The sequence below is a fragment of the Cuculus canorus genome, chromosome 5 (assembly GCF_017976375.1).
Source record: "Cuculus canorus isolate bCucCan1 chromosome 5, bCucCan1.pri, whole genome shotgun sequence".
NCBI lineage: Eukaryota > Metazoa > Chordata > Aves > Cuculiformes > Cuculidae > Cuculus > Cuculus canorus.
The window spans coordinates 60207427-60225691 of NC_071405.1; the positions used below are offsets into that span (position 1 = coordinate 60207427).

An 18265-nucleotide genomic window follows, 5' to 3' on the forward strand; every position below is an offset into this window, starting at 1 on the left:
TGGAGGCATCAGACTAGATGACATGGAGAGATAATATGCAGTATCAAGAATCTTGAACACTTTCCAGCAGCATGGAAGACTGGTATGGCTAATGTTTAGGCCAAGATTCAATAAAGAACATTAAGGACAATTGTAAGTTCATTCGTATTTGGCAAAGCACATCAGTTTATGCTTATCTTTAACCTGTGAGTATCGAAGATAATAAAATTTATGCATGCACTTAAAATTAAGCAAGACCTTTATTGTTTTGTTGAAAGGAATGCATAGTAAGCTGGAGGGAAAGTAGCCTGGCTTGCTATGGCCAGGGGTGGTTGTTTTTACATAAGACTTCATGACAAGGTAACAAAAGGGAAAACTTTTTTAAGATTTCTTCATCCTCATTTCCCACTCCTTATCCTCCCACCTTCCTAAATTATCCTTTTTACGTCTCCATTGATGGAAAGACAAAGAAATCACTGTAACTGAGTAGAAGTGCAAAGTGTATTAAAAATTGCAAGGAGCAAGCCTGATGAAAGAAAATCTGGTCCAGCTTGAACAGATGAGGCAAAATAAGCAGAAGAAAGCTAAAAATGTACATTGACAATGAAGGACAAAGAGTATTATGAACATCGTTGCTGCAGTCTGTTAAGGCATTTGCAGCAGACAAAAGATACAAGAAGAACTGGCAAGTAGAATTAATAGACGAGACAGGATAAAAAATAGCAAAATTATTAAATTAGTGTTTTCATAATTGTTCTAAACAGTGGAGCACATGCTATACTATTCTGGAAGTTCGGCACTTGGGCACATCTTTCTCACTATTTTGAATGAAGCCGAAGCATAGGCTTGAAAGTCTTTCCTAAATAGGAGTATTTTTCTGAAATCAAGCTGAAAACAGGAATGGAGATCTCCTTGAACGGGAATCACTTTTCCAGAGAGAGGTTCAGGTTCAGCCATGTGTATTTGTGGTGCTGTATTTGAAAATAGTGTATGCACGGATCGCAGAGGGAGTACTTTATGTGCTTGAAGCTGGCAGCATGCTTGAGCACCCTGTTAGATTGTGATGAGAGAGAGAATGTAAAAGCTGTAAAGGAGAAAGAAAATACTTGTGAAAGGTTTAGGCTTTTATCCAGATTGCTGGTACGCTGTAGCGTGATTACTATTAAAGCTGTAACTTGTTGTGCAGACCCGTCAGAGCAGAATTGTGCTCACATAATGACTTTGAAATTCACACTTCGCCATTTCCAGATAACATTTTAAAAAGAAATTTTAATTCTTTTTTTTAATGCGTTTTTATGAGAAGGCATAGATTTTTTTTTTTTAATTTTCCTAAGGGAAAGTAGAAAGGGAATAGATGGACAGCAGGTAAGAAGCTCTACACTGAAGGGTTTTAGGAAATTAAAACCTAAGGTTTAGGAAAAATAGCTTAATTTAAAAAATAACTCATTACTAACTGATTCAATATTTTTAAGAAATAGAGTGAGAATATTTTTTGGTTTAATAAAGGAAAAATCTGAAAGGAATAACTATTTTGGAGACTGAAAATTTTAATTTATGGAAGTCTTGCTGTATGGATTAAATGCAATACTCTGACTATTGCCGTGGTCCTATAGAAAATAATGACAAATTGAGGAAAACATTCAAAGTAAGCATTACAAAGTTTAGTTTGTTCTTAAGTTAACTGTAGTTGAAATTGAAGAAACTCAGCTATCTTTTCTATTTCTCTCTTTCCTTGTAAATTAAAGTTGTAAGATTTACTTTTCTGTAAAGTCAGTATCTGCAGAATGTTTTAGCCATTACCCAGTTCCAGCTTTTAAATCATTTTATGTTTTCATTTGCTTATAGACTTGACTTGATATTATTATTTACTCAGTTTAAGTATATGAGAAATCTCAAATATAGAAGGTGCTTATGACTTTCTTGGTCTTACACTGCCATTTGGACAGTGTTCAAGTGCAGCTGAATGTTAAAACCTTAGGAAGATTATCCAAATGATATCTGTAGGTCAGTGTTTTTCAACCTGTAGTCTGTCATCTGAGAATCCCTGGATTATTCCTGAGTGGCCCATAAAAATTTACTAAAATCTCAGCCTATTTCAGTTGCTTAAATTCACAACACAGTTGCTTAAATTCATTTCATCTTCAATGAAAGTGTTCTATGACTTCGAAAATCAGAAATGTTTCACACCCATTTTTTAAAGCTTTACTCATAACTTGGTTAAGATATGATTGGTCTTTTCCAATAAGGAACTGATAACTATGAAGGTTTTGCTTGCATTGAACACCAGATGTTTTCTTCTGGATAGCTCCTAGTTGGAAAACATTATAATAGGTTTTTTTCAGAATATTTTCACTGAATTATCCACAAAATTCCTTGAGATTTTAATATTCATCTGGAAATATTTTTCAGTAGATGGAAGCCAGGCCTTGGAAAGTGCCTCATATCAGGCAAATCCACAGAAGACAACTGAAAAAGCAAGCCTTGTGTCAGCAGATTAAAGTGTCCTTACCAGAAAATTACAAAAATGTGATATGGAAAATTAAGAATCCACAATCTGAAAAGAGAAAAAAATATTCATTTGTGATGGAGATTTCCCAAACACTGCTACTCCTCATGTTTGCAGTATAAATAGGGAAAGAATTAACCCCATGCATTTAATAAGGAAGCCTCAACAGGAGTTAGATCAGTCATCAAGACCCAGAATTAAATCTTGAAACAGGGTGGAGGCCTGTTGGTTTTGGGTGAAAAGTGCCAGAGCCAAACCCCGAGCCCCAGACTCCAGCCCTTGGGCACATTCTTAATGGAGATGCTATTTTTTTTGTAGACTTTCAGTTGCAGCAACTATTATTTTTAATTATGTGTCTGGTAATGCTATGTAAACGCTGCAGGGTTTAGCTTGTGAAAGGTTCATGAACTGAACCATGCGGTTTGTTTTGCAGCAATTGGTAACAAAATTCCACCTAAAGTTATATGTAGGTGTCACTCTTTGATGAAAGATAAGCTTCTAAGGAAAATATCATACCTTCTTATATGGGGGCTAAATGTGTCCTCCACAATTTCATCAAGCCTAAGGAACTCTTCCTTTTCTGGGGAAGTTAAGAGTACCCCTAACTTGCATGAGAAACCTCAACTGCTGTTGCAACATCAGACTGTATTTACAGCAGATACCATACAGGTAGAGCATATAGCAGAAACTCTACAGGTAACAGATACTGTAGAGATATTGCAAAGAGCACTATAATGAAACGAGAAGTGACCTGGGAGTTGTTGCACTTTCTCTTCACCTTTGATGTTGTCTCTTTGAGAAAATATTTGTGACAAAAATCCGGAAAGGACAGGTTTATTCTCACTGACAGAGGGGAAAAAAAGGTAGGTACCTCTGACACGTACCTACTAGTTTCAGTGAGGGCCCCGACTCAGGGAGTCAGTAGACATCTCTGTGGAGTGAGAGGTTGGAGGGACTCATTAAAAAAAGAGAGTATAAATTCAGGAGGAAAAGAAAGCTGGATTTAGCCTTGATCTACCTCTGTTGCTCATAGGAAAGTTGCTTACTGAACTAATCGTGGCTTCTAAAGATACTGAAATTTCCTACATATATTTTTAACAATGCAAAAGAGGAACAAATACTTGTTACAATCAGTAGTCCAAGACCTTGGAAACACACTGCGAATCTAGGAAACCAAGAGTAAACTGGGAATTGGATGAAATAATTCTGCCTGAAACAGTAGTAAACATATGGAATAATTTGCCAGCGAAGCAAGTAATCTAAATGAGTTTAAGAGACAGCTGGATGTTTTTATCTCAAAGGAGAAAGGACTGAAGGATATAGTGATAAACCAGGGAGGTGAGGATGAAATATACTGAAAGAAAAGACTTGATGAACCAAAAAGCCTTTCTCTAGTCAGCATTTTCTTATGTTTACAAATATAATATGAATAGCTGCTGCATGTATATGTTATTTCTACATAGTGTCACCATGTCTAAAGGAGAAACAATTTGTTTCAGAAGATAGATTTTACTGATGCAGCCTCCACTGCCAGTAATAGACATGCTGGATCTGCTCACCAAACACAGGCTCAACTACCTCTACTCTCTCTCCAAAAAAGTGAATAATTTACGTTGCAATTTCTTAAACTTTGAAATTACTTCATGCGGTAGTACCTTACAATAATTTTCTTAGCAAATCTGTGGCTAGTGAAAGTGTGATGCAGAGCCATGGGTTTCCAGGCCAGCTAGCGTTTAGGAAAAATTTCCTTTACAACTGTTTTGTCTTCCAACCATGACATTTTGGATGAGCAATGGTGGAAACATTATCGGTATAAATATTAACAAATCAAGCCAAATTCATTCCAAGGAGTGCCTCTAGTTAGTTCTGGCCCTAGCTAGATCTAATGTAGCTCATAATTTCCCTTCCTGTGGTCACAGTCACTCCATCATTTCCTGCAGAAAACAAAAAACAAGGGAAAGAGAAGCATAAATACAGAAAAATGGAAAGAACGTTCAAATTTCAATAGTAACTTTTGTATCCAGGCTCGAAGTTCAATCTCAGTGTAAGTCCTATATGTGGTTACCTAACTACCCAACTCTTCACAAATCAGACATTTGGATGTGTAATTGGCACGGTTTATGATTGTAATTAATTGTGGTTTTAACTGATTGCAGATGCAAAATTGCACCTCTAGGAAAGGAGGCCAGGTTGAGGCCCTTTCAAAAATCATGTTCTTCAGGTTGAACAAGAAAGATTGTACAGTAAGTTGAATGAATTTAAAAAAAAAAAAAAAGACTTGATTTTCCACTTACTTGCAGTTTTGCTTTTGTTGGTGAAACATCACTGGCTTTAGCACAGTTTTTCTGATTAGTGCTGGTGCAAGTTTTAAAAAAAAATTGGTCTCTGTGTCTGGAATTAGGGGTGTGGGAGGAAACTGGATGTATCAGTGCTGAGTGTGCAGTTGCACCACTTGTGTTTGGAAAGAGAGGCAGCATTGCCAACTTCCTCTGTTTAGAAGTATTGGAACCAGTTGGTGAAATGCCCATTCTGATGCTAAAATTATGATTTCAATAGTACTGTAGCCATTGTACCTCTGTCCCCTGCTGTGTCAGATGAGCATTTCTGGAAAGAGTAATCCTTGCTCAACATAATAGTCTTTCTATAAATTTTGATTTACTCCAACACTGTGCAAATAATTCAACTCTTTAAAAGTAAACAAAGGTGGGAGGAAAGGGGAAAGGAAAAGACTGCCAGCTCCAAGCAGAAATTTAACAGAAGCTCCATAAGTTCTGCAGTATGAGCCCCTTTGTGCCTCTTCAAAAAAGTCTGAAATAAAGATCTCCAGTATATTATCACAGGATATGTATTTCTTTGAAGCATTTGTACTCAGTAAACATATAGTTATCACATTATATATTCTATTAGACTCCATATGTTGGAAACACCTCTTCCCCCCCATTAATTTTCTTTTCTGCACTTAGATTCATCTTTAAGGTCCCCTTTCTCTTGGGCTAGCACTGCAGGCAATGACTCACCAGAGACTTATTCCCTAGTGACAGTAATAAGTCTCACTGGGCTTGCTTGAGAAGGCATTTGCCAAGCCTTTACCGCTCACCCAAAAGACTTAGGGTAGAAAAGAAACTCTCTGAAAGTTGCTAATATTTTACTATTTATATTTGAAGGTTCATTTGTTTTAGCTGAGATGGGGCCAAGTTTCAGGGTGGAGAAAGGAGGAAGAACTACAGAATACAGCCACTAGGTCTCTTTGCTGCCTCACTGTTGTTGAGGAGTTTTTCCTTGGAGATTTCCAAGGAAGAATTAGTTGAGGCAGCTCCTGGAAGACAGGGAATTGTTTCTGACATGGCCTGACTGTGTGAATCTATTCAAGTATTTAAGTCCATAACACACAATAAAGGTGAATTTTCTTCCTCTCCTCCATCTCTTTTTTTTCCCTCCCAAGGTATTTCCTCTGTGGTGTTTTCTTTTGATAGGCCATGATGCTATACTGCTCAGCTCTTTCAGCCCAAACAGGTCCTCTGCTAATTCCAGAACAGCGTTTTCATGTATGTCCCCTCCTCTTGTCCCATCCTGAAACATAACAAAGGGAGGGAGTTTAGGGATATAGCAGTAGGCCTGGACCTTTCATTGAAATTTTCCAAAAGGTTAAGCTATTTTACTTCTCCCAGTGTGTTGTACTCGTAATAGGCCTCCTTGGTTTACCCTTGAGATTCAAAACATGTAAGAATTAATCATTGCTCTGAGAGTTAATTCCTCACGGATTCAGTTCAGGAGGAGAAAAGTTCTAGTAATGCTTACCTGACACCTCACATTGGAGTGAAATTGTATTGTTAATATTAATAGTTCACAGTTCATAAATGAAAATGTAATGTAAGATTTTGAGATTTATTTTAACTGTATTTTCTGCAGGTTCACAAGGTTTGAAGAGTTTTGGAAATAGAAAAATGTCAAAATGAGAGAGTTAGCATGACAGGAGGGGACTTCCTAGTCACAGTTCCAATTTTCTTGCAGGAGATCTCATAGCTTACCAGTGAAGAGAGAAACATATCTTCTTTTCAATGTGAACAATTCCATATTTCCTCCGTTGGAAATAAATAAATAAATGCATACATACATACAAACTATCAGCAGAGAAAATAGAGAAAGGGACTCTTTAAAATTTCTCTTTCAGAACACTTTTGCTATGCTTGCTTCAAGTTCCATTTCCTGCTTCATTGTTTTATTGTGACTGTAGTAGAAAACATATTCCCTTCTTTGTATGTGACTCATAATCATTGTTGCTGACTATTCGTTCAGTTCAGACTTGCTGCTGTGTCCCAGCCCTTGTCTGAGACCTGCTTTGTTCTAGTATTTGGTTGGGAACACGAGCAGGTTTTATTCCTCTTTTTATACCTTGCAAGGTAAACAAGGGAGAGATATTACATTTTCCATGAGTTTCCAGACATATCTTATCTTTTGTATTAGTCACTCCAAGCCGATGTTTCACTCTGTTTAAAGTTGACCTCTTTAGTTGCGAACTTCCTTGAAAAACACTGATAAGTAAAAAAAATTTAACAGCAATTAGTGAGGGAGTGGTGGTGCCGTGTGTTAGCATTAGCCTTTTACCTCAAGAAAGCAGAATGCAAATGTGGCAAAAATTCCCAGATAAAGAACCACACCAGTGTGGTGGCTTTAGCACGGTACTCCCGAGGGAAAGTGGCTTGTAGTTTAGAAAGAGCATCATTCAGAGGTGCTTGCCAAAAGATGTAGTTTCTATGTCAAGTCAGTGAAGGGAGGCGTGTTACTGAAGAGCAGCATCAGCCAGCATGGCGTTTTCCAGTGTTTCACCTTTCTGAAGTCCCATGAGTACACTGGCCTATTGAGAGCAGCCCCGCAGAGAAGGACTTGGGGGTACTGGTGGATGAAAAGCTGGATGTGAGCTGGCAGCATGCACTCACAGCCCAGAAAACCAACCGTATCCTTGACTGCGTTAAAAGAAAAGTGGCCAGTAGGTTGAGGGAGGGGATTCTGCCCCTCTACTCCACTCTGAGGAGAATCCAACTGGAGTATTGTGTCCAGCTCCAGGTCCCCCAACAGAAGAAAGTCATGGACCTGCTCAGGTCGGTGCAGGAGGCTATGAAGATGGTCAGGGCACTGAAGTACTTCCCCTGTGAGGACAGACTGAGAGAACTGGGCTTGTTTAGCCAAGGGAAGACTTCGGGGAGACCTTATAGCAGCCTTCCAGTACTTAAAGGGGGCCTACAGGAAAGATGGGGAGGGACTTTGTATCAGGGAGTGCAGTGGTAGGATGAGGGGTAGATTTAGATTAGATAGTATGAAGAATTTTTTACTATGAGGGTGGTGAAATACTAGAACAGGTTGCCCAGAGAAGTTGTGACTGGTGCATCCCTGGAAGTGTTCCAGGACATGTTGGATGAGGCTTTGAGCAGCGTGGTCTAGTGGAGGGTATCTCCACCCATGGCAGAGGGCTTGGAATTAGATGATCTTTAAGGTCCCTTCCAACCCAAACCATTCTATGGTTTTATGATTCAATACATGGCATTTGTATTGTGAAGGGTGAAGGATCAAACTCTGCCATAGTTCCATATTCCCCTCTTATTATACACTGGTAATTTGACCATGCAGGGTCAATTATTTCCAATGCTGTTTCGGTTTTGCCCAGGCATTTGTAAACAAAGGAAACACAGGGTTAGGAATAGAGTGAAGAAATCTCCTCTTAATGAGTAGTTTATTCAGTCAGGGTTGGGTTTTTTTTTTTTGTTTTTCATTAATTTCTTGATTACTCAGTGAGTGTTTCATGTAAATAAATCCGAGCCTGGAACTGCTTGCAGTATTAGTTCCCCACATGCATCTTTATTCACTTTTTCCATTTTCCATTGGTTGCCTAAGCCACATGGCATGATTTCTCATCATTGTCTCCATGAAAGTAGCTGTACCACGGTGTTACTAACAAAAGGAAGTTTGTAATCAAGTTCTCATTCTCTCATGGACAGTATGGGAGCAACATACTGAATTAGGAATAGATAAGTTGGAAAAAACGGGGAGAAAATTACCCTCACATCAGGTCTTTCCCTGAAATATCACTATTAGAAAGTACAAAAACATGATATGAGCTAAGATAAGATTTTTAAGAGTCCGTCTTCTCTGGAGGACAGTAACTCCACTGGGTCTGTATTGAGGAACAGCAGAAGAATCAGAAATTAGTAGAATACCTAGACCTAGTATATGGGCCTATGGGAGAACAAAAGAGGGGGCCAGTCCTGTGCTCAAGGAGCTGAATCCTTGCATCAATGTTATGAATATCCCAGAATCCTGCCAGGATCTTATTCTAGCCAAGCTTTCGTGCAGCATGAGCACTAAGCATCTCAGTCATATTCCTACCTGTCCCTTGTGGAGCTCAGCCCTCTTAACTGCAAGCCTGTGTAACTGTGGATTTGATAATACCTTGTATCTTTTATCTCATTTTTTCCGTCATTTTTGACAGATCCTTGGTGTTATATTTGCAAACACTGAGTAACTGTGTTATGGGGATATTTGTTCATTCCTTGTTTGGAAGGTTACAATTAGAGACTCCTTAAGCCTCCACTCTGTCTGTAGGGGTAAAGGCTGCTACAGGAAATTTGAACTTCTTGCTTATTTCTAAAGCAGTGCAATATTTGTACTTGCCTTCATACATTACCAGCATGTTAAAAAACAAGCCAGCAGCGGAATAAGGTAGAGAGCTACAAGAATATGGGCTTATGCCAGCCCTGATCTAACAATGGGAAAGTCCTAACTTGAGCACTTCTGGCATAGCTGCTGCCTAGTCTGCCTCTTCTGTGACTGCTGGAGCAAAGCGCTTGGTGGAAAGGTACAAATTTTCCAGCACACATGGTCAAGGTAAAGCAGGAAGCCATCAGTAATGATACCAAAAAAAACCCCACTGTTTTGTTGTAAAGTGGATGGGATTAAAATGAGTTTAACCACAAAGATCCATGCAGGCTAAATTAATCTGTGCAAACGATCATAAGAAAAATGAACGAGCCAGGGCTCAAAATAATAAGTTCTGATCAAACTCACCTCCCTCCAAGAAATACAAAATGCTCCTTCCTCATCAACTATGAGGACAAAACAAAACATTACTCTTATTACAGAAAGGATAGTTAAAAGGCTGTGGGTATGATTAAAACTTTATATTTTATTGAATTGTATTATTTTTAGTGTTTAAGGGCATGTGCTTTAATTAAAATCCCTTTAAAATGTTAGTAAATAGCACAGAAGTTAAAGGGGCTGAAAACCTTGATGCAAAATACTTGCTTTTGGAAAGAGGAAAACCATTTTCCATTAAGAAAAATAATGGAATTGTATTGTTTTATATATATATGATAGTTAAGTATTTATATCCCATTCCAGCAGGGTATTTGTGCATTCCCTTACAAGAGTAGCAGCAGCTAGCAAGAAAAACTCTAGACCATTTTGAATCTTACCCCTCTTCGGGTGCAGAAAGGAAATCAGTAAGGAAAGAAAAATCAGTTGAAAATTGCTGATCAAAAATCATCAGTAAATCTGCTCACTAACCTTGCTGTCACTAACAGGGCTGGTCAAGACTGGCTGCATAACAAAAATAATCAAGGTCTAAAGTGATGCTGACCTTGTCAGATCTTTATACATTTTGGCATGAAAAAGAAATAACAGAATCTCTCCATAGACTACCCATTTATAATTAATACTGATTGGCTATATTAGTAATTTTATATGATAAAGATATTAAAATAGTGTCAATAAACCAGGAACAAGTGATGTGTAAAATAATTAACACTAAAGGGAACGTAATAAATTACTTATTAAAATCCATAGATGGATTATGTGACCCTGTGATTACAAAGACTATGGAGCACATGACTTGGTATACATCTTCTGGTCCAAACACCTCATTGCACTCTGTCAGATTACTGGCTTCTGACATTAAATAAAATTCAGATATGATTTATGGGATGGCCTTTTGACAGGAGCGGGAATCAGAAATGGTTTAGGCTTTGCCAGTGTTCAGCACTGTTTTCATTACCTACTGATATAATGCAAGTATTACATTTAGTCAACCTAATTATGTGTAGTTCTCTGAGATTCTCCCTCACTCCCTGTAGTCATTGTTCCACTCATAATGAAATTATCCTATCAGTTCGCCACAAGAGGAAGACCGGAGTTCATGAAATTACAGCCATGTGCGTTTCCTCTGCAGACAAAGTGATACCAATTAAAAACAAAACAAAACAAACAACAACAACAACAACAAAAAAAACAACAAAAAGCCAAACCAAGCCCAGCTAGATTCTATTTTTAAATTGTTCATGGAGAACAGTGAGACTGGCCACCCCTGACTTCCAAGCAGTGGAAATTTCATTTTCCTTAATTAGTAAAACTGCATCTATCTAGGAAAAGAAGAGAATAAAACAACAAGCAGGATGCTAAATAATCTGTCAAAAATGACACCTAGCCTCCCCTATGACTGATTAGTTTGAGAGATTTGCTATGTGAGGTGAAAGCATAATTTTGCACCTCTTCCCATTCCACACCCCCCCGCCACTCCTCGTATAATTTTTTTGTTTTTAAAACAGCCTGAAAATGGTGTTCTTATATGCAGACAGCACAACACCCCAGTTCTGACAGCTGAAGCAAAGCCATCTCAGTGGTTTAGCAATACTGCCACACAGAAGACCTGAATTTGGGAGTGGCCTGGGGGCACTCTCTTTATGAGCCTTTGATGCTCTGATGTGCCACAGAGGTGATAGCTTTGACTCCAGGCAGCAGAGGTTGCTGACTGCTCCTGACTCTCTAAGCATCTCCTGATGGCTGAATTATGACTCAGCATTACTGTGGTGTGGTAGGAGATTGCTTAGTCCTATCCTGACTGGGGAATGAATGAAGTTAACAGCTGATTCATGTACTACGTTCTGGTACACCAAATGGTCCCCAAATTAACCTCACTGTGTATCAGAAGAATTGTTTACGGAGCTCCTGCAGCAACAGCCAGGCTTCACACTATGTGCAACACAGAATGACTTCCTGGAGCCATCTCCAACCTCCTTCTGCTAACAACCTGTGATTATTCCTCTGAGTTCCAGTGAATTACTACTTTTTTATTCTTCACAGTTACTACCTGTTGTGGCTTTTGTGCCAATAACCATCCACCTGAGGACCAGAAATTGCTACTACATAATTCAATCTAGAGACATGGCATCCATACCATCTCCTGCAATTTCTGAGCTAACAAAACACCTCAATGTGCTGACTTTGGAGCAAATCTTTCAGTTCTTATTTCCCTGGATATTTCTTTTTTCTTCTACTTTGCTGCTGCCTTCATACCGTTGGTTGCTTTTACGCTGGAACTCTGTACTTTCTATACATCTCTTCTCATGAGGTAGCTTCAATATGAAGGCAGCTATGGTATCCTGGCACTGGCAAGGTGTTCTGAATGATATTTTGTCGTTAAGTTTAATGATTTTAATACTGTCATCATTCTTTTCAGATGCTGTATATGAGCTCTGAGCAATCGCTGCTTTGCTGTTGCTTTATGTTGTCAATTTTGTTGCTGGAATCTTACCTATGCATTATGGCTGTAGGTCCATGCCTTCTTTGCTGTGCAATGTTTCTTGCTTAGCCTATGTTTCTCTGAACTGATCTGTTGCCCATCTATTGTCTTTTTTCTGGATTGCAGTGGGATAATCCTCAGGCAAATGATCTTTATTTATTTCACAAGGCTGGGCTCACATTTATCTCCAGGGACAGTTTACTATGGTGGTCCAATACTGCAAAGTTGGGATTAGTTCTCACCTTTCCTGCCTGTGCCGTTTGTCCTCTGTCTCTCTTTGAAAACTTGACATGGAGGAAGATCATGCCTATTTTTTTCTTGCTTATGAGAAGAAGGTTCCAGTTTGACATTGTATTATTAAAATTCTGCTGCTCTACATTAACTGTGAGGGTTCATAAGGGAATGTGATGTGAAACAAGTCCTATATGTACTCTTATAGTTAGTGTTTCCAACTTACTCGATGACAATCATGTCAACTGTGGTTGGAAGTATAAAAAATTTTGCAAAGCTATTACTCAGGTACTTGTTGAATTAAGGAGAAATTAATATGCTATCTCATGGTCACAGTGCTGCATAGCTAGATCTGAGACAATATTTCTGTTATAAATGCATATTGCTTTGAGATTTTTGGTTCATAATTTCTGGGCCCGTTATATTGAATTTGCAATGCCAGAAAACAAGCTGGTTCATGGAGTATTCAGATTTTATTTTCTTAGTAGCCTAGATTTGGACTGGATGTGGTCCTTGTCCAAATGTTTTACCTTTCCCTTTTTCAGTTAAATATTTTTTGAGACTCCTAACGCTGCAGCACAGTCCACAATAATACTGGTTTTGATGAGATGGATGAAAAAGCAGTCAGCCCTTTGTGAATTGTTCAAGAATAGAGGTGAAAAGGCAAGCATTTTTCTCTTTAGAGTTTGTAATTTTGCCTTTGGTTTTTTTTATTCTCAGCTCCTGTCAAATTTCTCCTTACCAAAACTATAATATCTGTATGCCATACCAAAGAATTTGTGTAAATACTGGTCTTGATTACAATGCTTGGACTAGAGAAAAGGTAGACGATAGTTGCATCCATAATCTTCACAACTGGACATGGAGTCAGGTACAGCCTTTGAGTGAAGTGGTACATATCCTTTTACAAGAATCTCCTCACAGCACCAGGCACAGTGACAGATTCACCAGGACCAGTACCACCTGTTAGCACCATTTGTGGTCACCCATGCCACTATGTGGCATGGAAGTTCAGTCCCACATCAGTGTGGTGGCTATATCCATCCCAGAGGAGCTTCTGCCAGGCCTGATCAGAGGAAGGTGGAGTACAGAACTGCATGAATTGGCTCCATGTTTATTTTCACTAACTATAAGAAGGTGACTCATTTGAGAATGCGGAGACAATGCCACCATAGATTCTTTATTGCATGACTATTCTTATATCCACAAATCAGGCTCTTCACATTTATGTTCAATGATAAGAGAGTAAGATCCAGAGAAAAGGATAGTCTGTTTGTACAAATCCTTAAGACCGAAAGGTCTTAATGGATTCCATATGAGAGAAAAAGATGCTGTCCCTTGCAGAATTAATGTTTATGGAAGAATACAGTTCCAGTTCTTTGCTACGGACAAATGTTTGTATGGCTTTTTTCCTGGCTTCTACAAGTTGTTTGTTTTTAAAAGATCAAGCTTGTATCAAATAACGCAATAGCGAATAAACAAGTTGTATCCTACGATGAACAGAATTTATCCTATTGAAAACCTAGAATTTCAAATGTTAAGATCAAATAATCTGTAGTAGCAGCCAGCAAAAGCAGCAATGTAGGTAAGTGAATAGTAGAATAGTATACGGGGACCCAGCAGACATGGGGCATTCTCTTCATTTTGTCTCTGAGCTACTTAGACAGGTCACTTCACTTTTTTCTGCCTCAGTTATTCCATCTAAAAATGGCAATAATAATACTGTCATAATTTGTGATGCTAGGTAGTATTACAATAACCTCTTCTTTACATGAAGGAACTAAGAGATATCAGAAATACAAATACATATTTTGCAATGGGCTGTTGCTTTCAAGGCTCAGAAATGTTAGCAAAGTTGCTATTTTTGATTGCAAAAAAAGTGGTTTCAAGTTTATTACTAGAATGAATTTTCTTCTAATAAAAATAGTTTCCTCTAAAGCTTGCATGCCGAAGAATGTATAGTGCATTTACCACATCAAATCTCATAATTTTTATTAATTTTTTAATATAATTACCTGATTCATTAGTTGTTCTTATTACAGCAGTAGTAGATAACATTTGTTTCAAGCAGCACTTCTTTCAGTGATGACTAACTCTTTGAAATAATTAGATTCTGAGCTGAAATTCTCATGTTTATTTTCAACCCAAGAGTGAGTTTTTTGGATGCTTAATTTTGAAAATCTGAAACCAATGTGGGTTATTTTTCAGGCTAAGAACTTCAAGAAATGTCGTGTATTATTTAGTTTGGCTTTTAGCAGTTCTGAAATATATTGCTCAATCTAGTTTCCCTTCATCAGTTTGTTGAGTTTTGTATTCATCTTGTACATGAAAAAGAAGGTAAAAAATAAATATTTTTTTAAAGTATATAGTAACTTAGGAGTTCAAGTTGGTGGAAAATCAACTAGGGAAATTTGCCTAAGTCACTTAGGCACATAGTTTCACAGATCTACGTAGCTAAGTCTCACTGAAATAATTGCATTTTAGTTGAAATGAGTTACTTGCCATGGTGTAAGGTGCTCTTAAAGTTTTGGTTTTCCTGAAAATTTTGTTTGGAACTGAGTGGCTAGCTTAACACCAAAAAGCAGCTGGTGACAAATGTAGTAAAGCCCTCGCTAAGGCTAGCAGAAGGTCATAGTAGCAGCCTTGGTCACCGGTGGTTGCCACCAAGGCTCCCTGTCAGTCAGGGAGAACGACAAAAATATGAAATGGGTGCTTGTGCTTCTCCCTTTGACTTTGGTAACCTAGTTTTTTTATTTAGTGACTGGAGAATCAAAATGAGAACTACACATTCATTCAGTTACGCTGATGTTCACCATCGTGTGTAGGGAGATTGTTCCGTGCCAAGCATGTCAAGCTAGCCTTTATCCTCTTTTAAATCCCTCTTTAAAGCTTGCTTCTACCTGCGCCTACAAATCACTCCCATCTGTCTTTAGTTAGGCAAGTGACTCTTGCTTTTCTGCTAAACTGTGTGTTTTATTGTTACTTAATTCTCCCAAACCACCCCCAACCCCTCACATCAACTCACGATCTCTGTCTGATATGCAGATTGGGAAAGTTTTGGGGTGGGAGCTGTAGTATTTTATCAGTACGTTTAGCCTAGAACAAGGGGACTGATCCTTAACTGACACTCTGTGCATCATCATAACACAAAATAATAGCAAAGGATTTTATAAGTTAGCAGATATTTACAGAGCAAATGATGAATACTGAAGGAGGTTTGTGTTGTATAAGCAAAGAAATATGGTTAAATCTTCTACAGGAACTTGAGCCTATTAGGTGCATAGTTTCTAGCCTTTCTGCTACATTAATACACAATCAACTCCTATGAAGACCTTACTCCTTTGCTTTCAGGGATCCACAGTCCTTCCCTATAACAATAGCCAAGCTCAACTCAAGTTACATTTAAAATTTTTGCTAATCAGCAGCAATTTGAATGCTTTCTAAGCAGTGCTCAGTTCATTTTAAGTGCCGCGATTGGAGCTCTGTCATTAGAAAAGGAATATTTGGGGGTCTGTGAAACAAAACAGGAATGTGAGCAAGGTAATTATAATAACAGTCAACTCTGGGAGCGCAGGATGTGGTGGTCTGTGGCGTGAATGCTGCTCCTCACAGCCCTAGTCTGAAATGACATACTTCCACTAGATAACTCAAAATAAGTTTTAATATTATTTTTAATAATGAAAATGTTTCAAACACTCTTCTGTCTATTCATTACAGCAGGAGTGGTTATTTCATTTTTTAATAGGAGCACTTACAAACAATCCAAGTGTAATAACCAGCAGCATAAAATTATCAGTGGTTTAGCCAATGCTGAACTTCTCACTTGTCAAACAGTGCAGATTCTTCTTCTCTTTTTTTCTTAGCTCTTAGGTAAATTTCACTGCTTGGTAGCATCTCACACAAGACAAAGAGCAGAGAAGGGATGAAAAACCATGAAGCATAAGCATTGCAAGGCCAATACAATTACTTGTTTGTGAATGAAAACCAGGGTCGTGAGCTAAGTGGGAAATGCTTGCTGGGAGCTGTCTTGAATCCCTGCAACTAAAAACATCAGGGATCAAAAAACTGGTTCCAAAGGCAAGTGAAAGGTTGTTGATGAATTACTTTGTGCGTGTTTTAATTACCCTATCATCCTGAGATTTTTGTGTATTGATCTGAACAGTAGTAATAAAGCGTTTTCCTCCCCTCACTCCCTTCTAAGCATTAGAGCTTTGTCTATTAGGTATGCTTCTAAAGAGAGAAATTACTCATCTTCCAGACTAGCAAGGAGAAAGGGGGGGAAAAATATACATGGGCGGGCATGATCTCCTCTGCTATTCAATATGTTTAAATCTAAATTGTTCATATAATTATTCCAGCATGTATTTTCTTCTAGGCTGCAGCCAGGCAGAAAAATTTAAAACATGAGAAATTGGACAATGCTAATGTGAAGTAAAATGTAGTTAAATGCTACATTCCTTTCAATGTCATTTACCAATAGTTAAGTACCATATTAAAATTAAAGGAAAATATTAGCCTGAGAGTCAATGTATTAGTGGGATTTACAATAACTAATATTTGGATAACCCTGAAAAAAAACAAACCCTGAAATGAACATTGCTAACAATTTGATCAAGAATGGCTCTGGGCAAAGGTGACTGGGAAGGATACCTCAGAATAATTTTGAGAAGGTATTTTTTGTGAACTCTTCAGGGTTCCCCTGTAATTTAAAAGCTAACTATTCACTTCAAGTATTAGCCGGTATAAATCATGGTAATAGTAGATATGGATAATGACCTTTATTAGGTAATGGCAAAAGAAGAAGAAGAAGAAGAAAAGATAGTTTCACAGCACTGGAAGGAAAGCATTTTGCATGTCATGTTACATGCAGATAAACTTGGACACTGATTTGAGCCTCAGTTCCTTGATGAACAAACTTATACTGAGAATCTGGCTCATCTTAAAACTGCAAATTCTCTAATAAAATCACAAAGCAAGACACTAGCAAACCTGAAATTGAAGTATCCCTGTCCAGCTTTTCACTCAGCTAACGGGACAAGCCTCCTAATGTCTCCCCATTTCCCTCTCCTCGCAAATAGGGCTGACAGACTACTGCTGAGACTTGTGAGACATGCAGGTTATCAGACACCAGTGGTGCCCCCATGAAGGCTCTTGCATGAAGGATGGGGCACATGTATGAGCAATGGGATTCCAAATCCCATCTTTACCCAATAAGAATTAATAATTAATTAATACTTAACACCCATCTAGTGCTTTACAAGCATTAGCTAATTGAGCTAATTCACCCAAGGTCAATCTTTTATACTCTCACAATACCCGAGATCTTTTTGATCATACACCCTAAAGAGGAAAAACAGTATATCAGTAATGTTAGTTTTAGCCTAACGTTATTTGGTAATTTTGATCACTAGGGATGGAATTAATCAAATATCCACCATGTCCCATTTTTTCTTCCATTCTGCATTTACTATTTTTATCTTTATTAATAGCTACTGCTCAGTGGCCTTAAAGAATTTCACCATTCAACAGAAACTTTTCTTTCCAGAGACTTATGCTAATTAGTACCTTGTTTGTGGCTTCAGCGTGATTTATGAGCTACTCTGAGCCCTGAATAACAAAATATCATGCTATCTCCGTAACTGTCTATTAATTTGTTTATCTTTCTATCTGTCTACCTATCTGTTGGAATTTAAAACAGTGCAATAACTTTGAGAACAGTGACACTAATGCAGCATTAGATTAAAAGAATGTTACTTTATACAGGCATAAATGTAATTTAGAGGCACTTAGAGGAAGCAATATACTTAACATGATTCTTGATCAGTGAAGACAGGCTGATCCCACTCATTTTGGGATTGCTAATTTGCAGTTAATTAGGAGGACTGATTCTGTTCTCTGATGCATAGGCCCAACCCTAAATGCATTTTTCCGGTTTCCGTGGCACCATGCTAGTTATCATTGTCATGGTGCAAGTATAACTG

General features: G+C 38.1%; 1 protein-coding gene across 6 annotated transcripts in view; it reads left to right on the forward strand.

The window, feature by feature from the left end:
* Positions 1–18265, forward strand: part of MEIS2 (Meis homeobox 2) — a 173541-nt gene that overhangs the window by 113237 nt on the left and 42039 nt on the right. The gene's annotated exons all lie outside the window — the stretch shown is intronic.